At 36.7% G+C, this 25277-nt stretch overlaps 1 protein-coding gene across 2 annotated transcripts in view; it reads left to right on the forward strand.

The window, feature by feature from the left end:
- The window catches only part of CTNNA3 (catenin alpha 3), a 1564769-nt gene that overhangs the window by 17349 nt on the left and 1522143 nt on the right, over positions 1-25277 (forward strand). Inside the window, exon 1 of one of the 2 annotated variants that reach the window (XM_003783622.3) lies at positions 5937-6020. The exons of the other annotated variant lie outside the window; for it this stretch is intronic. The gene's annotated coding sequence lies outside the window, so the exon portion shown is untranslated. Of the gene's footprint in view, positions 1-5936; positions 6021-25277 lie in introns of those variants that run through there. 2 annotated transcript variants of the gene reach the window in all.

Here is a 25277-nt window from a genome sequence, read left to right on the forward strand (position 1 = left end):
GCCTGTTATCCCAGCTACTTGGGAGGCTGAGGCAAGAGAATTGCTTAAGCCTAAGAGTTGGAGGTTGCTGTGAGATATGACGCCACTGCACTCTACGGAGGGCCACAAAGTGGGACCATGTCTCAATTAAAAAAAAATAGATAAAGGGACCATACTAAACTAAAAAACATTTTCATAGCATCTCAAAAGAAACAATCAACTGAATGAAGAGACAACCTATTGAATGGTAGAAATCATTTGTAAGTCATTCCTCAGACAAAGGACTGTCACTAAGCATCAGGGAAATGTAAGTCAAAAACACAATCAGATATCATCATACCCAAGTTAGAATGGATATTTTGAAATAGCTGTTTTTTTAAATTTCAAAATATTAAGGAGGTATAAAGTTTTTGTTAGATGGATAGTTTTATAATGCTGTAAGTGTGCCCATCACCTGCACATTGTTCACTGTTCCTGTTAGGTAGGTTTTCAGCCCTCTGCACCTCACTCCGAGAATGGTTATTATTAGAAAGATAAACAGATGCTGGCAAAGACGCAGAGAAAAGGAAACTCATATATCGTTGGTGGGAATGTAAATTAGTACAACCACTATGGAAAACAGTATGAGAATTTCTCCAAAAAAAGTAAGACTACCAGATGATGTAGCAATTCCCTCTACTGGGCATTTGTCTAAAGGAAAATAAATCAATATATTAGGGATACTTTAACTCACTTGTGTATTGTAGCATTATTCACAATAGTAAAGATACAGAATCAACCTAAGTATCTATTGATGGATGAAAAGATTAAAATGAATGTGAGATACACACACACAATGCAGTACCATTAGGGCATAAAAAAATAACAAAATTCTGGCATTTGCAGCAATATGGACAGAACTGGAGGTCATCAGGTTAAGTGCAATAATCCAGGCAGAGAAAGACAGATGCTATATGTTCTCATTCATATGTGGGGACTAAAATAATGATCTCATAGAGATAGAGCATAGAGTGATAGATATCAGAGCCTGGGAAGGGTGTGTGGGTAAGAGAGGGGATAGAGAAAGGTTGGTTAGGGGTACAAACATACAGTTAGGTCGGACAAATAAACCCTAATATTCCACAGCAGAGTGGGATGACTATAGTTAGCAACAGCATATTGTATATTTAAAAGTAGCTAGACCAAAGGGCTTGAAATGTTACCGACACAGAAACGATAAACACTCAAGGTGATGAATACCCCAAATACCCTGAATTGATCATTACCCATTCTCTGCATGTAACAGATACATGTGCCCCGTAAGTATGTAAAATATTTTGTATCAATAAAATATTAATTCTCTTTGTTGTACATCTATTTCTTTCACTCTCTTATGCAAAGTTTGTAGATTTGACTTTTAGAGAGTCAGTGGGGGACATGAGTAAAATACTCATGGTTACTTGGTAGTGAAATCTATTACTCTCTAGTTTCTGTTATTATCTTTGGAAACAGAGAGTGTGGGAGAAAAGGATTTCCTTCCTCTCTTTCTAATATAGTCTCAGCGACTAAGTGGCTCTCTGCTCTGGAATGAAGAAGGCTGGCACAATTCCATGTCTCACATGGGAACAAGACACAGGTCTCTATTTTTTCTTACTGTCATTCTTTTCTGTTTATTCAGTATTCTATCCTTTGACCATTCCATTCCTAGCTCTTCCATTTTGGGAACATGTTTTCTTGTTATCTAATTATAAATTATTATCATGGATGGGGTAGACGGCTTCCCTTGTTGAAATGGATTCAGTTTGCTAAATAAACGTGTGTGGACTTCATGAGTCTTCATCCATTTTTAAATCAAACAGGCAATCTATTTGACATTTCTCACAACAGCCCTCTAAAGCTCAATAGCATTTTGATTCAAAAAGTAGAATTCCATAAAGAGAAAAGTGTATTTCCACAAAATGGCGATAATTGATTGATGAATTATTTAGTACCGTAATTAGCATTCTTTTATATCTTATGTGTATCTTTACATGTAGCTGCCCTTTATTGCAGCTGTACAGGTCTCATTTCACAACATGAGGTAAAGGGTAAATGGGGATCACTGTGGACAAGGCCGTCTTGGGTAAAGTGGAGGATGAGTGAACCCAGTTTGTTTTGTGTTTCTCACTACTATTCTTTTAATGACCATTTTTTCTTTTCCTATCCTTTACCACACTTGTTCTGGGAAGTATTATCTTTAGCGGCCTTGCCTCCCTCCACAGTTAATCTTGGGAAGGGCTTCTCTAGTCTTATGAGTTGGAGTGGAACACGGATGGATAATTGTCGTATCTTTATCTCTAGGTTTGATTTGTTTCCCCTTTGCCTCTGGATTCTGCATTTCCAGCTGCTCATGGGACATAACCATTCGTACCTCGAATTCATCATCCCTAATGTATGTCAGAGTCAGAGCTTGCCCTGGACTTGCTCGTTGGTGCGAATATTTCCTGTTATGAGCCCACTGCAGTGGTTTAAGGAAGTAATAAGTTGTTTTGAAGATAAGATGAAATACAGTAATCTCCCCTCATCTGAAGTTTTGTTTTCAGTTACCCGAGGTCAACTGTAGTTTGAAAATTTTAAATGGAAAATTCCAGAAATAACCAATTCACAAGTTGTAAATTGTGCACCATCCTTAGTAGCGTGATGAAATCTCATGCTGTCTCACTCTGTCCCACTGAGGACATGGGTCATGTTTTTACCCAGGGTATCCATGCTGTGTATGCTACCCATCCGTCAGTCACGTAGCAGCTGTCTAGGTTCTCACGGGGACTGTTGTCGCACTCTTGCAGTGCTTGTGTTCAAGTGACCTTTATTTTACTTAATGACGGCCCCAAACTGCAAGAGTAGTAATGCTATTATTATAATTGTTCTATTTTATTATTTGTTATTGTTATTAATCTCTTACTGTGCCTAATTTATAGATTATAAAACCTTTATTGGTGTGCACAAGAAAAACATAGTATACATCAAGTTCAGGACTATCTGTGATTTCAGGCATCCACTGGGGGGTCTTGGAATGTATACTCTGCAGATAAGGAGTATATATACTATATATATAAATTCTATAAAAAATTCAAATACGGCATAAAATGTATGGAAACAATTTTGCTAAAAGTAAAAGATAAGTAGTATCCATCAGTAGTTATTCAATCTTCCTGCCACCCTTAGCGTTATTATTATTATTATTTTTGCCACAAATAGAATTGAGACTAATAAGGCTTTTAGATGTGGGTTCTGAAGGCACCTGAGGAGGCAAAAAACCACTGAATAAGACAGTTCAGGAGAGTCTGGGTTAGGTACCGAACTCAGAGTTGGAAAGTAAAGTGGAATTAAATGATCTGATGAAAACACACACCATAATTACTTATCTGAACATTCACAGTGTGGACCGCACTGGCAAAAAGGATAAGCAAATTACTGACAAAACTGACTTTTCAGTCTTCTTCTGGGTGCTCATCCTCTATGTTAATTTGAGAATTAATTCTAAGTATATTATAGAGAATATGTCAATTTAGAAAATTAAAGAAATGGAATTTCATAAAAGAATAATAATTGAGGAGATATAATACTTTATTTCCAAATGTAAAATGTGATTTTTATCTGGCCATTGTTAGTTATTAGGTGAGGAAAAAGATAGCCCCATTCAAGCATGAGACGAAACTTTATAGAGCAGTGTCAATGCAGAACCCCAAACTTGCTTTCATTGTCAGAAGTAGAATTCCTTTGTAAAGGAAGGGAAGCTATACTTTCCTGTTTTAAATGGTGATTGTGGAAGAGAATGAGAATGTCTTTTATCTCTTTTAGCATAAGGGGTGTGTCATTAGCAGGGTGTCACTCTTTGAGCATTTATATATGTTTTATTTCTTGTTTTTGCCATAGTCAGTCAGTTTGATGTTTGTGATATGACAGCTTCAGAGAAACATAGAAACTTTTTATCTGCATTCAAGATAAACTTGTGGAAGTTAATCATTTAGCTAAGTAGATAGTATAATTTTTATTTTTAAAGTAAATCGCCCTCTCTGCTGATCGTGCCTTTTTAGACTAAGCAGGTTTTTAAGAGGTAAAATAAAGAACGACAGATAATAGATATAGATAATAAAGAATTATAATTTTTGATAATACAGTAGATTTATGTTCAATTCTTCTGGTAAGAATACCTCTTAGGTGGTATGGTATCCTTCCTACTCGGTCATATTAGGAGGCATAGGGGCTGGATTATCTCATTTTTAGTGATGTTAAGATTTATTAGTGAGTTCAAGCTCTGAGTTCAAGTTCCTCATTCATCATTCACCTAATGATTTTAGCCTTTATTCATAACACTGAATGCTTGTGAGAAATCTAGGGTGTCCCAAAAGTTGCCCCTAATGCTACCATACATAGGGAATATTTTATAAAATTTGGTAATAAATATTTTGTACATAAAGGTATATTTGTCTACAATTTCCCACTTCCCCTGTGTATAGTGACTTTAGGGGCAATTTTTGGGATACTCTATATAATAAAGCCATGATAACAGGAACCCTACTTTTAAAATTAGCCTGTAGCTTTTGATACATAATAGAGAATTAGAAAATATTAACTAGGGCAATTAGAAAACATAGAACAGTTTACAAAGGCCACGTAATTTTGAAGAGAGATTTTGTTTTATAGTTTAGTTCTGTTTCCTTAAGAATTTGTTTTGAATTTTTTAATGGTGCTTAGAATCCACATGTAGGGTTTTTGTTTGTTTTCTTGTCTCTGAAAAACTTAGGCTTGTGGGAAGTCTTTCTCATTGTCTAACCTGATTCTGCTACTTCTTAGCCTTCTAGTGCTTTTCTTCAGAGGACACAATTGATGGAAAAGAAAGAGGAAGAAATAATGACATTTTGTCACAGACAGGAAACATTAAACACTAATCTGGGTGCTATAAGTAAAATTTATATGGGCAAAAATAAAGTGATCTATTTCTAAGCACATTTTCTCAGGAAAGTAGAGATAGCTTGTCCTAATTCCCAGGTGTGAAGGGTAAAAATAAATGCCACTGGGTGCAATACAGTGGACGTTCAGAATCTAATAATACCCTCTGCTGGTTAAATGAGGGATTGCATTTAAAAGGGAGCGTGAGTGAGTGAGAGAGAGAGAGTGAGTGTGTGTGTGTGTAATTAAAAAAAATAGGGCTGATGACTGTATTAATTATAAAAGGATTGAGCAGTGCAGAGTATTGTGAAACAATATAGAAAAAATTATAAACATGAAGAAGAAAACTAATATGCCACTTAAATATTTTCTGAAGTGAAACTAATGTGGAAATATCTATAATTGGAATTTCCTACTTCTTTGGTTTATATTTTAAGCATGAAGTAGGCCACAGGGAAGGAAGGTAGAGGGGAAACACATGAATCTCTTGCCTCTACCCCTAGTAACAATTCTGATTAATCCAATATACTGTTTTAAAATAACTTTTGTTAGTTATTCTTAAATTACTATTTCAGAGCTGTTGACAGGTATCTAAAGGTGAGATAAGGCCTGCTTTTCTCTGACTACCCTGACTTAATTTCTGCTAAAAATAATTGGCATATTCTTAAGTAATTTGGAAGGTTGATAGGTTCAGGGAAGTATCATATTGCAGGTCTGTTTCAATTTTTTTGTTTCTAATCTTACAAATTTTCAAAAATTCCACTTTGGAATTTACAATGTTTTTGAAACCTAATGTTCATGAAAATATGAAAGTTGTGTTTCAAGTTGCTACTGAACCATATAATATTATTGAAAATTTGGGAAACATAATTTTAAGTCTGATTTTGCTTTTGATGTTGCCCTTCCCTGGCATATGGCTTTAAGAGCACCCATCCCCCCCACTTGCTTGAGCCGCTGTGTCCTGTCAGTCATCCTGAAATACACTAGGGTGCTTGTCAGGCTGTTTGCTTACAGAAGCATCATAAGCCAATTTGTGAGCCATGATAGTGGCCCTGAATTTCTAAACACAAGAAATTGCTTAGACAATTGGGTTAGTATCTGTATATGGGCAATACTCTGTCCTGCTGTAGGTGAGTGAAGTGTCAAACTTTTAAAAATCAAACTTTGCGATAAGGCAACTCCTAATAATTATAGATTATCTGCTGCTTGGTTAAATAACTCTCGGGGGGAAATGAAAGGACATTATTTCTATTAAATGGGTTGAATAGAAACTGCTATGTTGTACATTTATTACTTTTATAACTGATTTCCCTTTTGGTAACACTAAACTCTAGATTACGTTCTGAAAGCTCCAATTTAAAATATCTACTTTTCCGAGTATATTAACAGGCATTTGAGATGTGGATAAAAAATGTTATTCTTAGACATTTTTTCCTTTCACAACAACTCAGGGAGACTCAACTGAGTAGAGGTGCAATTCTATTTGGAGGGTTTATTCATGTTTTTAAAAATAGCATTAAAACGAATTCTTATGTGCCAATGCCCAAGCTATAGTAGTCTTACATCAGAGCATTTAAAAGTTCCTACTGGGTAATTGAGCTATTACTACTATTTGAGTTACTATATGCAAGGACCTGGAAGCCTTACATGGTTTAGACATAAAAGTTGTACAGCAAGCAGGTTCTGATTTGTGCAAACAATTTAATTTCTATTATGGGCTTCTAAACTTAAATTGGGCATGGACGTTTTCCTGGTATTTTTTTGTTTGCAGCCTTAAATATTTTTAAACAGAGAACTGACAAAGAAAAAAGGAGGAATTCATGGCTTTTGATACTGGTGTATTTAAAGTGGTAGAGCTAGCAAAGAGGCAGCCAGGAGTTAAAGTTCTGAGGATTTATCTGGGGTAAATGAGAAGAGATTGCTTTTGCAAGGATTATTCCTTGCCTTGTTCTAGAAAGGATTTAAGGTGACTAACAAGGCTCTGTGAGATTCAAGATGGGGTAAATTAAATGTGGAGCAAAAGAAGAAAGAAAAACAAGTGAGGAGATATAAAACAGAGTCCAGAAAAAAGCAAAATATTGGCGGCAGTTCTCAACTATGGTTTCATGACCCTCGTGTATTATGGACGGATGGAAGAGAAAATATAGGGTTTCAGAAGTCTTATGGTGGAATTGCATGAAAATTAGCTGTTTCCTTACCCCAGTGGCGGTCTGGAGTGAGGAGAGTATGTTGGTCTGTGAATATTAAATACGCTTTAAATGTCACTTCTGTTTTGGTGGAAATCAAATGGAGAACTGCTGCCCTTTCCACGCACAAACTGACGAGGTGGCCATAAATGTGGTCCTAAGTTTTCAGAGGAAAAATACGGTCTATGGTCTGGTTCTCAATTCAGAAGGAAGATTAAAGAGGCTTAGTTTTTTTTTTTTTTTTTTTTGGAAATAAACAGAAAGTTATCTAAATTAGGTAAAATATCTACATATTACAACAGACACGATCAAGCCAATGTTTTAAATAAAATATATTCAGCAATTGCATATGATTCTATAAATACTCGTCCTAATATTTTTTTCTAATAAGTTGTTGCAAACAAGATTAGTTACTTTCCTTGTTCTTCGCTTTTACTGTACAAATAAATTTCATTTGAATTTGAGGTTCTGTTAGGTGAGAATTAACTGGATTAATCTAACTGGTAAAACGTCCTTGGGTAGGAGGGAGGAATTCAGAAACCGGACTTGGCAGCGTACTTTGATCTTCAGATACTCAAACACCTACTGTGTTGAAGACGCTAGGCCAGTGATTTTCAACCAGTGTGCTGTGAAAATTTTTAATGAGCATTAATTAAATTATTTTTGAAAGAAGTTCAAAGCTCAGTAAGTATATTTTGTTTTTTTATTTTTATTTTTTTGATCAACGTAATTAAATGTGCTGCTGGAGTTTAACTATAGGTTCAACTATAGGTTCTGTGGGATAAAAAAGGTTGAGGAAACCTGCTCTAGGCTCTGTGCCTCATCCCTCAGTAAACTGGGCTTGTGTGGGTGAATGATCCCAGAAACTTGGTGCTGTCACACAGTGGTATTTTGAAAAAAGATAAGTGAGTAACAGTTACATTTTTGCTGGGGATCTTTAGCTATATTTTGATAGTAACATGATGAGCTAGGAATGATCATTTGTCTCTTTAAAAGATTCCATTAAAAATTAGATCAATTAGAAAATATTATTTAAAAAAAAGCATTACAAAGAATGAAAATACTCAAAGCTTTTGTTTTTGGCGGGGTGCAGTGGCTCATGCCTGTAATCCAAGCAGATTAGGGAGGCTGAGGTGCGAAGATTGCTTAAGGTCAGGAGTTTGAGACCAGCCTAAGCAACATGGTGAGACCCCCCGCCCCCCGCCTTTATGAAAAATAGAAAAATTAGCCGAGCATGATGATGTATGTCCCAGCTACTCCAGAGGCTGGGGCAGGAGAATCACTTGAGCCTAGGAGTTTGAAGTTGCAGTGAGCTATGATGATGCCAGTGTACTCCAGCCTGGGCAACAAACAAAGACTCTATCTCAAAAAAAAGGGAACTTTTTGTTTTTGTAGTTTTGTGCTATGAACACATATGTGGGTTGAGTTAGAGTCTTTGCCAGAAAACATTACAAATCAAATAGACAGATGGGTAATATATAAATGATGAGATGCATCAGATGACGCTGAGGATAAAGTGAATACACTGATTTGAAACCTGAGAAGGAAATATTAAGAAGTTGTGTAGGGCTTAGGAACCAAGTGTTGTAAACTGAGTGATGTATCAGAGGAGTCAAGACACTTAATAAAAGTGAATTAACTTTTAAAAGCATCAGTTCAGAGGACCCAGTGAGAGATTCACTCAAAGAGCCTATAGAGCCAATGAATATCAGTAGATATTTGTAACTATGTAGTAATTAAAATAATGTAAAAATATTTTCTGTGTCAGGGTAAAAGATGAACAGATATTTTTAAAAATTGCTCAAGAAATACCTTATATATATTGTGTTAAATTTACCCTGTGATGAGTTCTGAAAATGGTATAGAGTCGTGTAAACCCCACTACTACTACCACAAATCAAATAGAATATTCCCGTCCCCTTAAAAGATTTCCTGTGTTCTCTGCAGTCAGTTCCCTCCATCCACCTTTAGCCTCTGTCAACTACCAATCCGTTTTCTGCCCCTGTATTTTCGCCCTTTCAGTACTGTCATATAAATGGAATCATACAGCGTGTACTTATTCACGTTCCACTCTTTCACTCAGCATAACACTTTTGACAATCATTCAGCTCGTTGCTTGTGTGGACGGTCCATTCTAATTTCTTTCATAACATGCATATAATTATCTCATAAATTCTTTATCCATTCACCCGTTGATGAAAATTCTGAGTTTCGTTTCCAGTTGTTTCCAGTTCCCCCTTATCTATGGTTTCACTTTCTGCAGTTTCCGTCACCTGTAGTCAACCATGGTCCAAAAATATTATGTACAATAAGTATTTTGACAGTGAGAGCCAGAACATTCATAGAACTTTTATTGCAGACTGTTGTTATAGTTGTTCTATTTTATTATTAGTTATTGTTAATCTCTTACTGTATCTGATTTATAAATTAAGCTTTATCATAGGAGAGTCTGTATAGAAAAAAAATAGAGTATTTTAGGGTTTGGTACTAATTGAGGTTTCAGCCATTCACTGGGAGGTCTTGAAACATATTCCCTTAGGAGAAGGGGGAATTATTGTGTCATGAATAAGGCCACCATGAGCATTTGTGTACGTGTCTCTATTTGGACATATGTGTTTAGTTCTCTTGAGTAAATACTTAAACAGTGGAATTTCTGGGTCATAGGACTCATATATGTTTAACTTTATTTATTTTTTTTTTAGTTTTTTTTTTTTTGGCCCGGGGCTGGGTTTGAACCTGCTACCTCCAGCATATGGGACCGGTGCCCTACCCTTTTGAGTGCCACTCATATATTTGACTTTTTTTTTTTTTTTTTTGAGACGGAGCCTCAAGCTATCCCCCTGGGTAGAGTGCCATGGCATCACACTCACAGCAACCTCCAACTCCTGGGCTCAAGCGAGTCTCCTGCCTCAGCCTCTCAAGTAGCTGGGACTACAGGCTCCCGCCACAATGCCCGGCCATTTTTTGATTGCAGCCATCATTGTTGTTTGGCGGGCCCGGGCTGGGGATTCGAACCTGCCACCTTAGGTGTATGTGGCTGGCGCCTTAGCCGCTTGAGCCACAGGCGCTGAGCCCATATATTTGACTTTAAAGAGACTTCCCAGTTGTTTTCTAAAGTGGCTGGATACAGTTTGTGCACTAGAATTAATCTAACTGTAGGAGATTTCTGGTTGTTTCTTGTCTTTCCTGGCTCTAGTATTTAGTCATTTAATTTAAGTCATTCTAGTAGGTGTGTAGTAGTATATACCTTATGGCTTTAACTTGCGTTGCTCTAGTGACTAATGATGTTGAACATTTTTCAAGTGCTCATTAGCATCTATGTATCTTCTTGGGTGACAGATCTTTTCAATTTTTTTCTCCACTTAAAATATGGAATTGCTTTCCTTTTAATTAGTTATTATTAATTGTTCACCTAATGAGTTTAGCTTTCATTGGTGATCTATTATTTTAGATCTATTATTTTATTAAGGGTTGTGAATGGTGATTTTATATTTATATAATTCTTTATTATTTTTATTGTTTGGAATTATTCTATAAAGAAGAATGCTTCTTTATTATTTCATTACCCCAAAGTATAGTTCATATCAGAAACATAGGGAAGAAAATACTTGGTTATTTCCCATTTATCAATTTTCACAAAATAGAATAATGTCCTAGCAACTTTGAAAGGTGACCAGTGAGTTTTTGGGTTTTTTTGAGTCATTAGATTTTGTTAAATTGAATGTGTTTCAGTCTCTTATAATTTTATTCTTTTGGATGTTCAGATTTTCCCATTTTTGGCTGGGGAGAACCCTTTTAAAGTGACTTCTTAGACTTTTGACAAAACCTGAGTAGCTTTTGTTTTCTAGCACAAGAAGATATTCCAGGTTCATGTTGTATAAGGTGACCAGATTTTAACATTGGTAAAGCGGGACACCATTGACTGGGGGTGGGGCTTCTTAATTAAAAATTTGGTCTATATGGAGCAACAAAAATTTTTATAGAATGCAAAAATAGTATTATAATATATATTTTAAAATTTCAACATAAGTACAATTTACAAATATAATACATTAAAAATTATGTATAGTATTATTTTATTCTTTGGCATATTTCTCATTTGAGTGAATTTTTTAGTAGATTGCTGTCGTTATTTAAAAGGTCATGAAATTTTTCACAAGAATTTGTTAAATTATATTTCACACATAAAATGGCTTTCAAAGTCTCAACAGTTAATTGGATTTTTCTGATGTCCACACTTTATTTACCATAGAAAAAAATGCGTTCAGTCGCAGCATTAGTTCCTGGTAAGGACAGCACGTATCCCACAATTTTTAGTGCATTATTGTATGGAACATGGTTTGTTTCAAAATGATGAAATATTTCTAACCATTTGTTCTCTACTGTGATTTTTGCTGATGCCCAAGATTTAACCTTTTCCTTATAAATATATATTTTTAATAATGATACCTTGTAAGTCATAAGTGTCACTTTCAAGGCCAGAGCTAGACTTTTTGCCACCACTATAAAATATAAATAATACAAGTACTGTCTGCTAAATTCATGAAATAAATAAATAAATTACTTACCTAGATTATCTGAATAGCTGATTTGTTAACATCACTTGTTTAACTAGCACTAGCATGCAGTACGATGTGTATCGCCTGAGAGACAGTTACAAAATGTTTTTGTGGTTGCCAATGCCAAAAAATGCCCTTGTTCATTAAGTCCAAACAATGGTGGTTGAATTCTAACAACTGATCAACAATGCAAACTTAGATAAGCAGTTCTCAACAATTATTTGTTATTACTAAAGTTTACCATTATAAAATTAACAAAAATAATATAAAACTCATATCCTGGTGAGATAGCCACATGGCAGCCAAAAACCGTCTATTCCCTTCCTGTTCTCCTGCCGTTCCCTAGCTTGTCATGCATTTTTTCCAAAAATTGGGACTTTTTAAAAACGCTGTGGGTCGTGGGACAAATTGTTAAAGTCGGGACTGTCCCACCAAAAGCTATTGGAACAGCAAATCGGACTGTCCTGCCAATTTATTGTACATTTCCTGCTCCAGATGTGAAATTGAACATTTCTTCAAGAAGCCTAGTTCTTTTTATTGGGAAATAGTGTGTGGGGGATACAGTCTACATACTAGAATTATTATTGGTAAAAAATTTTTTTATTGTCAATACAGCTAGGAAATAGGTATTTTCTAGGAAGAGAAAAACATATCATAAATATAAGAAGATCATACTGATATTTCTCATTCAAATACAGGATTATAGGTTTTAATTTAAATTTTTGATTTTATAGTTTTTTTTGTTATGTTGAAAATCTTGTTCCCTAATAACATGAATATAATGATTTATTTACCTGCTTTATCCTAATGTGTGTATAAAGAGGTCTGATAATTAAGTCTGTGAACTTTCCACCGTGTGCTTATGTTGGCAGCCCTGTATAAGCAACTTGGCAAAGTTTCATAACCTTGGTACATCAGTGTCTCACAGCTATGTTTGTGTTGATGTGTGGGCAGTGTCTTGTGGAGTGGCATTCATTAATGTTGTTGCATTTTGTTGTGCACTCTTGAGAGAATGTCAGAGCTTAACATTTGTAAATCTCTTGTAAAACTTGGCAAGAGTGGAAGTGAAATCAAGGACATGTTAGTTCAAGTTTATGGGGTCAGGCCATGAAGAAAACAACAGGGTACAAATGGGTAAATGTTTCCTGAGGGGAGAGAAAGCATCACTGATGAAGAGCAGTCAAGACAGCCAGGAATGAGCAGAACTGATGAAAACATGGCAAAAATGTGTTGAATTGTGTGTCTAAACCATCAGCTGACTGTGAGACGTATAGCAAACCAGGTAAACGTTGCTAGAGAAACAGAAGAGTCTTAACTGAAAATTTTGGCCAACAACTCATGGGTGGCTCTCTCATCATGGCAATGCTCACACCGCAATGGCTGTGAGGGAGTTTTTAGCAGGTAAACAAATAACTGTATTGAAACAGCCCCCCCCCCCCGCCCCAACCCCATTCACCCGATCTGCCCCCCAATGACTTTTTTCTTTACCCAAAGATAAAGGAAAGATTGAAAGGAAGACATTTTGATGACATTCAGGATATCAAGGGTAGAACAACAGCTTTGGTAGGCCTTCCAGAAAAAGAGTTCCAAACTTGCTTTGAAGGGTGGGATAGGTGCTGGAATCAGTGCACAGCTTCCTAAGGGGAGTGGATTGGAGGTGACCATAGTGATATTCAGCAATGAAGTGTGTAGTGCTTTTTCTAGGATGAGTTCACGAACTTAATTATCAGACCCTGTATATATGTGTATGAGTGTATACACACAAATGTGTGTACACACACGCCATATAAATCATAAGAATACTAAATTTAAGTTTAAGATTATTTTGATATCTTTATATCCTTCAGGATATCCCTCTAGGGATGAAAGTCACTTGAAATGCTTCAATTTTGTGTGGTTATGAATCTACCTTAAAGCATAGCTGAAGTTTATTTTCTCTGGTTTGCTTTTGATATTTTGGGATTGATGGATGAGTTAATTTCTTTTTAATTATGTGAAACATTTGTGTGGTTACCAAGTAAAAACTGAAAACTGGGCACATTCAGAGAAGTCTACCATTCTTCTTTGTCTCTATTTTTCCTTCCTTCTAATGACAACATTTAAATTTGTTTTCCATTTGTATTTCATGGTTTCTTTTTGAAAATATAAGCAAAAACATAAATGTATTTGCAGTATGCTTTTCTTATGTAAAGGTGGCATATTGTGAACACGGATCTGCATTTTGCTTTTTATTTTTGAGACAGAGTCTCACTTTCTTGCCCCTTGTCACAGCTCACGGCAACCTCAAACTTTTTGGGCTCAAGTGATCCTCTTGCCTCAGCTTCCTAAGTAGCTGGGACTACAGGTGCCAGCCACAACACGTGGCTATTTTTTAGACTGGGTCTCACTCTTCCTCAGGTTGGTTTTTAACTGGTGAGCTCAAGAAATCCATCTGCCTCGGCCTCCCAGAGTGCTGGCATTACAGTTGTGAGCCACTGATTCTGGCTCTGCATTTTGCTTTTTTCACTTAACAGTGTAACCTGGAGACCACTCCACAGAAGAATATAGAAAGAACTTTATTCCTTCCTACAGCTGCGTAGTACTCATTTATGTGTTTACACCTTAGTTTTCTCCTTCCCTCTCTCCCTGCCTTCTTCCTTCCTTCCTTCTTTGATCCCTTATTATGAAAGATGAGTGAAAATTAGTGTTTATACCTTTTTTTATCCCTATTGCTGTGTAATTCTGCTAGTCTGTTTACCATGTCTCTAAATATGTTCTTAATCTATGTGTATTCGATGCTTTTAACGTTACTCATGTTTTATTTTTTTGCTTTCATTTGTTCCTTAAGTTCTTACAACTTGGTTTTTATTCCTTTCTGCTATCTTACTATCTTTTTTGAATTTTGTAACTCTTTTTTAAGTTCTTTGTACTAGAGATAACTTATTGTATTCATATGTATCTGTTTGTGTATATATATATATGACCCCATGTACAACTTTTGAGCTCTTCTGCTAGTTACATCATTAATTCTTGTTCCTCATATGAATTTCTTAATTTCTTAGGTTCTTTTCTCTTTTTATTTTTTTGGAGTTTACATGTTAGTTCCCACTACTGATCTTTGCGTGCCAGTAGCCACTTAAAAAAGAGTTATTCGGCTCGGCGCCTATAGCTCAACCGGCTAAGGCGCCAGCCACGTACACCTAAGGTGGCAGGTTCGAATCCCCAGCCCGGACCCGCCAAACAACAATGACGGCTGCAACCAAAAAATAGCCGGGCGTTGTGGCAGGCGCCTGTGGTCCCAGCTACTTGGGAGGCGGAGGCAGGAGACTTGCTTGAGCCCAGGAGTTGGAGGTCGCTGTGAGCTGTAATGCCATGGCACTCTACCCAGGGGGACAGCTTGAGGCTCTGTCTCAAAAAAAAAAAAAGAGTTATTCAATGAAGTCTGAATTTCATTGTCTCAACACTGGGAAATAATTGAGATTTTAAATTAGGGGATTATTTTAACATTATTTTATATTAGAGATATCCACCTCAGAAATGGTTCAGAGGATAAATTAGAGGAGTGAAAAACTGGATGGAGGGACTAGTCTGTAAAGTCTAGCAGACTAATGAAGGCCTGAACTGAGGAAAGGGTAGTGGGAATGGAGAGAAATGGCCAATATGAAAACAGTACAGGAGGTGGGAGCAATGGGACTTTTTCACTGATCTGATATGAAGAGAAAGGCAGAGTGAAAGAGAATATTTACCTTGGTTAAGGCAATCTTTTGGATTCATTATTTTATTCACTTATAATTTTTGTAGTTTTCCATTTGGTTGGATGCGTGAGGAAGTAAGTTTGATTTTGGTTGTTATGTTTAGACTAAGCAAATATTTTAATTTGGTTTGAGTCTTCTCATAAAGAATCCATAAATCCCATCATTTTGGGTTGGGGAGGAGTTCAATGTGATCATTTTTCAAAGAACGTCAATAAGATGACTATCCAAAGGTTTAATAGAGAGAGCTTCAGACACTCCAAGATGATGTTCAAGTTGCTGGGTGGAGTGCCCAGCTATATGGTAATGTCATTAACATAGATCAGAACTGCAACCAAGTCTTAGGGGGAAAGATATGTGTTCAGTTTTGCGGTGCCTTGTGAGATGGCCCAGTAGGCAATGGATTTGGGGGCTCTAAAGCTTATGAGACTGAGGTGCGAACTGTAAATAGTTTTGTGAAACAGAGGCTACAGGGAGAATTGAAAATCTCAGGTGAGATTGCTGTGAGAGAGCAATTTAATGGAACAGGATATAAGGGATAAAACCTGGAGTAAGACCCTGATCAAAAGGAGAGAGTAGACGGGAGAAAATGGTTAGAAGTGTAGGGGAGAAGCGTTTAGAGTGGTGTTTAGAAGCCACGGGAGAAAAGTCTTCTCTTTCCTAAAGAAAGGATACTTAGCACTGAGATAAGAAACTCTTATTAAAATAGGGTTAAAAGGTATATCCCCAGAGTTCCTGGAGAAACTTTTAAAAAGTAATGATAAATTGCGGACTCGGATTGTTAAATTTAAAGATTCTAGCACAGACTTTTAAAAACTCTCTTCAAGGAGTGTGAAAGAATGAAAACCTAGGAGACGGAAAAGTTGAAATTCTCAAAATAGTTACATACATACTATTTGTTTTCCCAAGTGTATTTATTGATCTATAAGAAAAGAATATTTTAAGGACTCCGGTTTCATTTTCTTTATTCAGGTAAGCAGGCTTTTATTTATATCTAGCTAAACAGAGAACAAAAAAGAAATGGGAATTTTTTAGTTTCAAATTCAGGTCAACAAGAATTCTACTTCCTTCACCATTCTCTCTTTGTTCTCTGCCTTTCAAAAAATACCAGGCCTTAGGGGAATTCATATACATTGGAGCTGTCTGATAATATTATGGAATGGGATGGACCCACAGGCTCACTGGACTTGCATCAACAAAAGCCACTGTCATTTTCCAAGTGTATGTGAAGGGTATGTTACTTCTGCCCTGGCTGGTTAAACTTGATGCCTTATAGCTGAAGGTTAGTCTTATTCTGGGTGATTCAACGAAAACTTTATAGTTGTTTCACTTATTTGATTACCTTCTTTGATTTTGATTTGACTAATTTAGGGCTTTGGCTTTGAAAAATAGGTAGGTTACCTTCATCCTGGCTTATATGAGATAGAATGTCATAGCTTTTTGGTTTTGGCATAATTTTCATATGGTACAAAATGTCCTTATGTTGAAAGGTATTGCTGCACAGAGTAACCATGGGGGCATTTCTGTCCCTTTTCTGAAGCTACAATTTTGAAAAAGTGTGCCAATTTAGTAAACACAGGGTGAGTTTTAGTGTGAACTGGCATTTCATAAAATAACTGAAAGATGTGGGGAGGGGCAATGAGATAACAAGGTAGGCTTTGGAAATTCTTATATACAATGTTACATTCCTTTCAGTTAATTGAATTATAGCTTTTGGTTCTCTTTTTTAAAGAAGGATATTAGACTTGACCAGTCATTCATGATCAGAGGGACGTAATATAAGACCTAAATATAAGTAGAATCTTTTGTCTTCCTTTGTTTTATTTCACATTGGTTAAGGCCATCTTTGGGATTTATTATTTTATTATATTTATTTATCATTTTTGTAGTTTTCTTTCTGGTTGTATGTGTGAGGAAATAAGTTTAATTTTGGTTGGTATGGCTAGAGGAGGCAAATGTTTTAATTTGGTTGGAATCTAGGGTGAACAGATTTTAACATTGGTAAAGCGGGACAACATGGTGGGGGGGACAGCGGGGGCGGGACCTGACAACAATGCAAACTTTGATAAGCAGTTATTGATAATCACTTCTCAACAATTATTTGTTATTATTACAGTTTAATATTATAAAATTAACAAAAATAATACAAAACTCATATCCTGGCTAAATAGCCACATGGCAGCTGAAATCCATATATTCCTTTCCTGTTCTCCTGCCTGTTCATGCATTCTTTCCAAAAATTGGGACTTTTTAAAAATGCCACGGACATGGGACAAATTGTTAAAAAGTGGGACTGTCCCGCCAAAAGCGGGACATCTGGTCACCCTATTTGAGTCTTATAAAGAATCCATAAATCCCATCGTTTTATACGTGGGAGTTCAATTTGGTCATTTTTTGAAGAACATCCTTAAGATGGCTATCGAAAAGTTGAATAAAGAGAGCTTCAGTTGCTCCAAGAAACTTTTTAAAGTTTGAATTACAGCATGCTAATGATGCTTACCTTTTATTCTAAAATGTAACATTGTTTTGTGATGTTGAAATGTAGAGGTCTTGGAAGCTCAGGAAATAAAAAGTACCAACCAACTCTTGGGGATCTCAACATACAGTGCATTTAAGAATTCTAGCCAAACCCTGGAGCACACCTTTTATGTACCACACTGGAATTGATTTCAAATAACTCAAGCTCCTTTACGAGGCCGTTGTGCATTGGGAATGTGTTTGTTGTTGTTTTTGTAAGGAGTACTTCAGACGCGTTGCATTTCTAATTGGCACACATGTAGGAAATATGCCTTATTGATTTTGAAGTGATTTTGAAGCCAAGAGTGCCAATAAAGTGAAACGCCAGAGGGAAGCTTTGTTTTAAAGTCTTTTGTTACGGGAACAAAGAGTGAAAGCACTCTTGAATAATAATTATGAGCCCCATAGATGAAAGGGACGTTTAACCTAAATGTAGACAAATAGATTCTGTTCTTTTGCTGAAAAAGGGATAACAGTATCACCTAACATTTTTTTGAGCTCTGGCGAGGTACCAGAGATATGGGCTAAAAGTTATGGGTTTTATATGGATTTTCTTATTTATTCTTTAAGATCTCTTTGAGGAGGGTAATCTTATGGTTCTCATTTTACAAATTAGGAGACTGATGTTCAGGAAGGATCAATAATTTGTCTCAAGTCATCAGCAAGCAGGGAGCAGAGCCTGGATTCTCATCCAGGTAGTCCAGTTTCAGAGCCAATGTTATTAATCAGTGTGATCCAGTATTGGTGGAAGGTAGGGGAGTCTGAGTCCTGTAGTGACAGTGGGAGTTTCCAGGGCTGGGGAAGGGGGATATGTCACGTGGGTTGCTGTATATTGTCCTGCTGAGGTAGAAATTAGCTATTTCTCTGCTGGACAAACGTGGGTCTTTCAGATAACTCTTATTTTTCTAATTAAAAGCAAATTTCAATTCTGCAGTCCTCTTCTGAATACCATTGCTCATATTTCGATTCACTTGCAATCATCCTTAGACTCAAACTTAATTCTTTTTAGTCTCCTTGTTCCCTTGGTGGTCTAGCTCCATTCACTTTTATGCTGACAACTCCAAAATTTATATTTCATTTTAGATTTCTCTTTCAAATGCTTGTTTCATATATTTAAGTGCCTGCTTAACATCTTCACTTGGATGTATAATATACATCTGAAGTTTATCGTGTCCTTAACCGGTCTCTTCATCTTCCCAGTCCTCCTGCAGGCATCCAAACCTCAGTTAACAGCAACTCTATCCTTCCAGCTGCTCTAGGGGTGGGGAACCTTTTCATGTTGGAAGGCTGCATTAATTTAGCTGTAATCAAATAAGGCCACATTCAAGAAACTTCAACTAGATATGTGTAAAAATGTACGTTTTGTAAAAACATAACTACTATGCACATAACGATTTCGAACAATTAAAACGTTTTAAAACTTTTAAAGTTAGCAGATCTTGTAATGACTTTGATTTGTCTGCTTTTTCCTGGAAAGCATTTGAATATTTGGTTGCATCACGGAGGTCTGCAGTTTATTTTTATCCTCTAGATGAGTATCCATCATTTGTGACCTTACAGGTGTCTTGATGTGGGTTAGGGAGGAGAATGTGGACAAGTATCAGTAAGTGGTTGAAAAGCGAGAAAGCATTTTTTGGGTATTGTTGCAACCACATAAATGATCATGGGAGACACGGATTAACAGTACATGCTGCAAGAGGTTTGGCTAACCATAGGTGCAGGATAGCACTGAGCACTTCTCACAGAGTCCTTTTGTTGAGAAGATACATAATAGGTAGAAAGATTACTAAGCAAAGACATGCAGGGGCTAGATACTCAGGGAAATGATCTCATAGGTGCCCACAGAGTATGTACTCAAGGAAATGATCTTCAAGGATGGTAAGGGAATGATCTTCAAAATACTAAATGTGATTTTTCTCCACTAATCCTTTAAGGAACTGTCATAAAATGCTTAATGTTTAACAATAGCCTTACTACTACAGGATTGATCTTTGCTCCTCCAGGATTACGGAATTACTTGGTGGCTCGCCTTCCAAGTCACAACAGATTTCCAGGCTTGCCAGGAGAATGTCTTGTTCTCAGTAATTCCTCAGATGAGTTATGATATTGGTGACTGTTGTAGTAAGTATGATGTTTTATCCTCTATAGGGTGTGTTACCGAAGGTGTGGGTATTTTGCTGCATTTTTCCACATTTCAGTTGGATCTTTCTTAGCATCAAACTGATGTTTAAAATGTCTTCTAGTGAGAGCTCGATCCATCCCATCTGTAGGTATTTACGTGCTTTGGTGGTATCTTTTTTTTTTTTTTTTTTTTTGAGACAGAGTTTTACTATGTTGCCTTCAGTAGAATGCTGTGGCGTCACAGCTCACAGCAACCTCAAACCCTTGGACTTAAGCAGTTCTCTTACCTTTGCCTCCCAAGTAGCTGGGACTACAGGCACTCACCACAACGCCTGGCTATTTTTTTGTTGCTGTTGTTTAGCTGGCCCGGGCTAGGTTTGAACCCACCACCCTCGGTGTTATGTGTCTGGCGCCCTAACCACGGTGCCATGGGCACCGAGCTGCTTTGGTGGTATCAACTAGGTGAGGCTGAAATGCTGATTTGAGGGTTATGTCATGATTCTCAAAGTCAGTGAATTTTTCATTGTATTCTCCAATTAATAGATCTATAACAGGGGTGTATTCTTTTTTTTTTTTTTTTTTTGAGACAGAGCCTCAAACTGTCCCCCTGGGTGGAATGCTATGACATCACAGCTCACAGCAACCTCTAACTCCTGGGCTCAAGTGAGTCTCCTGCCTCAGCCTCCCAAGTAGCTGGGACCACAGGCACTAGGCACAACGCCCGGCTATTTTTTGGTTGCAGCCATCATTGTTACTTGGTGGGCCCGGGTTGGATTCGAACCTGCCACCTTAGGTGTATGTGGCTGGTGCCTTAGCCATTTGAGCCACAGGCGCTGAGCCAACAGGGGTGTATTCTTTGAATGATTCACATTTATCATCCTACTCATCAATGGTCTTTCCTAACTGGGGAAAATGTTCATCTGAAACCCCTTTGAAGAAGAAGTGGTTTGAGGAAAGATAGCTTTTTAAAAAGGGCTTGGATTTTTTTTTTCCTTTTTGCCATGTATCATATATAGACTTAGTTTTGCCTTGCAAAAGAATATTCAAGTCATTTTGATTTGAAATGATATCACACAGAAGTACTGCATTTCTAAAACTCTTCTTTCAATATTTCACATTGCTGATTCTGTTCTTCATAAAATTTAATTATCTGTTCTTGCAGAGATAAAATTTTGCCTCACATTGGTTCCTGTGATAGTCAATGCATATGGGCAAATCCACACTGAATATTTCATCTTTCAACTTTAGCATCTTAAAACTGACCATGCTATTTGCATTTGGAGGAATATAGTTAACAATACTTATAACTTGTTGCAAAGTGTCACTTAGAATAGTAACTTTAGCCCAGAGATTTTGCTGATTCAAGATACAATGAAAGGAAATGAGAGCATCTGGATTTGTTAATACTTCTAAAAATACTTTTATTTTTATTTTTTATTTCAGAATATTATGGGGGTATAGATGTTTTCATTGCACGGATTACTTTTGTGTAGTGTTTGGGTCAAAGTTGTAAGTGTGCCGTCCACCTAGGAAGGATCCTAATAAGCTCAATCATAAATGAAACAGAAGATTACAACTGATACAACAGAAATACCAAACATCATCTCTGAATACTACAAAAACCTTTATGCATGGACACTGGAAAATGTTGAGGAAATGGACAAGTTCTTGGAAACACACAAATTCCTAAGCTCAATCAGGAATAAGTAGAACTTCTAAATAGACCAATATCAAGTAATGAAATTGAAGGAGTAATAAAAAAACTTTCAATAAAGAAAGTCCCGGACCAGATGGATTCACAGCTGAATTTTCCAAGCTTTATGAAGAGCAACTGGTACCTATACTGCAGAAATTATTTCATAACATCAGGAAGGAAGGAATCCTCCCTAACTTGTTCTATGAAGCCAGTATCGCCTTGATACCCAAACCAGGAAAGTACACAACAAAAAAGGACAATTATAGACCAATGTCCTTTATGAACATAGATGCAAAAATTTTATTAGGTAAGACAAGGTTCAACAATGTAAAAAAGTATATAGTGAAAGCAAGTCTCTCTCTCATCCCTGTCTTCAGCTGTCTAATTTCGCTCTCGGAGGCAATTACTCTAGTTGTTTACTTATATAGTTCCAGCGATATCATATATGTATAGTACCATATATAGGTATTTACATATTTAATACAAATTGTAACAGCCTTACTTTTCCACTTAAATTCATATCATCTGGCTCCTACAGGGGATCTATTCCTTCCTTATTCTGTCTTTTTCTTTCTCTCAGACTTTGGATTCCCCTTTCCTTAACCTTTGCACGTCTTCACCCAGGCCTCACAAATGAGAAGTGTTTTAGCTTTGCCAACATTATTTTGCCTAGTTTCTGCCTTTCTCTTTGATTTCTCTGTAGTCATGCCTTCCTCTTCTCATCTTTGATCCATCTCCTTTTCAAATCTGTGCTCCCTACACAGATACACCCAGGTTTGGGGTTGGTCACGTTGTTCAGCAATTATTTATGGAGCACTTAAACACACCAGCCACAAAATCATAGATTCTGGTGAATGAACAAGTAGCAAAGCCTAGGCCCTTCTGTCTTCATTTTTAATTTATCACATTTCTTTTATGTCCTATATAGTCTATTAGGATCGTACTTGTTATTAATCTGAAATCGTTGAAATATACTTTTATTTTTTTATTTGTTTTGCTGTTTTTGGCCAGGGCTGGGCTTGAACCTGCCACCCCTGGTATTTAGGACTGGCATCCTACTCCTTGAGCCACAGGCGCCACCTGAAATATGCTTTTTTAAAGCCCAGGATACATGACTTACGTTGTCTTATTTAGGATTCTTACCTTCACAATAAAACAATCACTTTCTCCATACCTCTGGGCGACAGCTGCCCCTACTCTCTATCCTCATGCTTTGGGGGCCAAACTGATGACCCTTACTTTCAGGGTCATTTTGAAAGTGCATTTCTCAGGTAAAAACATTGGAAGATGGAACCTATTTCCGCTGCCCGTTACCTTTTGCAGGCCTGCGTTTGTACCTTCTCTCTACTCGCTACACAGGTTATGGATGGCCCTGACCAAATCATCTAGCACTCCATGTCACCAAGTTCTTCCCTTTTGGTCAAATTTGATTTTTTCATTGTTTCTTCAGTCTTCTGAGATAGACAGCTATCCAAGAGGCAGGATAAAAAGTCATCAGTTTTCCAGTTTTAGGAGAAGACTTCTTGAAATTTTCAGAATGTACCATCTGTTATTGTAACAGCTTTTTAAATCTGGACCAGGAAAGTTTTTGATCTAATAAACTCCCACACCAATATCACTTCTCTTCACCTCTCTTTTCCCATCCAAATGCTCTCTGCTATTATTCTTTCCTGAAGTTTATGAATTTCCCTGCGAGCGTGTATATCACTACATGTACATTTCCTTACCCCTTTTATAAAACTTATTTGTGAAAATTCAGCATTCCATTCATGAAAAAATAAGTAAATAAAAATGTTAAGTACTCAATAAATATACAAAACGTTCATCACTTATTAATATTTACACAGTATATGAGATTGTATTTAATTTGTGTTTTCCCAGTTACCTATATTTATTTTATTTATTTATTTATTTATTTATTTTACCTATATTTGTTATTATTGACCTTCTCCCATGTTATTTTTTCCTGGTAATTAATACACATCATCTCTATTAATATATTTCCCTCTATGCCCTAATTATTGTCATAACATTAGCACATACACACATGTATACACGAGGTCGGTTAAGTTTACGAACTGATCTTAGAAAAAAGTACTACATACCTCATTGCTGAATATCACTACGGTCATGTCACGAAACTGTTCACTGATGCCAGAACCTATTCTACCCTGCAAAGCAGTTTTGGAACTCTTTTTCTGGAATGGCCATCAGAGCTGTTGTACAAGGTCTGACCATTAAGTTCACTTTCACTATATACATTTTTACATTGTTGAACCTTGCATTACGTAATAAAATTTTCAGTTAATGAAAAAAGAATCAAAAGTCTAGATGATGAAAATAAATAAGATAGCTCCTCGTCTCTTTAGATTAGTTGAAGCAAATCTGTATACCCTGAAGAAGTATATCCCCAATTCTAAAGTTATCTACAGATTTTTGTGATTTATAGAACCTCTCTTGGGAGTCACTGAAAAAATGACACACCTGCCTGAAAGAAGGGTGTTCTACACTGAATGTTTGTGTCCTGTGTCCTCAAATCCACGTGTTGAAATTCTAGTCCCCAAGGTGATGGTATTAGTATGGTGAGTGTTTTGGGAGATACCCGGGTCATGAGAGTGAAGCCCTCACGAATGGGATTAGCGCCTTTCTAAGGAGAGGTGACATACTCTGCTCTCTGCCATGAGAGCGCACTGCAAGGAGGCAGCTGATTGCAAACAAGAAAGCAGGTCCTTGCCAGACACCAGATCTGCCACCACCTGATCTTGGACCTCCCAGCTTCCAGAACTGTGAGAAATAAATGTGTGTTCTTTAAGTCACCCAGTCTATGTTATGTATTTGTCAGAGCATCCTGAACTGACTGACAGTCAAGGAAGGGGTAAAAAGGTGGTCTCTATAATCAGACTGGGCATCTAGGTGCCAAACTGTAGTAAAACTGAACAACTAAAATGAAAATAAGTGGTGGTAATTACTAGCAGTCAATATTAATTCTCCAGCAAGAAGTCATGTCAAACTAATTTTTTAAATTGAATTTTTATTTATTTTTTTGAGACACAGTCTCACTTGTCACCCTCCACAGCTCACAGCAACCTCGAATCTTGGGTTCAAGTGATTCTATTGTCTCAGCCTCCCGTGTAGCTGGGATTATAGGCGCCTGCCACAATGCCTGCCTATTTTTAGAGATGGGGGTCTTGCTCTTGCTCAGGCTGGTCTCAAACCTGTGAGTTCAGCAATCCACCGTTACGTCAGCTTCCCAGAGTGCTAGGATTACTGGCATGAGCCACCATGCTTGGCCTTAAATTGAGTTTTTAAATAGGAAGGTGTAGAAAAGGTGTCTCTGTTGCCGTGAAACATTTGGAAAAGGCTCCCCTTGATGTATTAAAAAAAAAATTTTTTTTTTTACATATACATGTGTTTATTAGGTTTCCACTTTTTGTCTTCACAAAATTAAAAGGGCTTAAAATTAAATAACAATGACAATGTTTAAGATAAGGACTAGAAACAAAAACCTCGTTAAGAACGAACGAAGATAGATACATTCAGAAAAGAAATCAGATGATTGCTGCATTGAAATATTAAA

This window comes from Otolemur garnettii, unplaced genomic scaffold, assembly GCF_000181295.1.
Source record: "Otolemur garnettii isolate 467f Iridium unplaced genomic scaffold, OtoGar3 scaffold00008, whole genome shotgun sequence".
Taxonomy (NCBI): domain Eukaryota; kingdom Metazoa; phylum Chordata; class Mammalia; order Primates; family Galagidae; genus Otolemur; species Otolemur garnettii.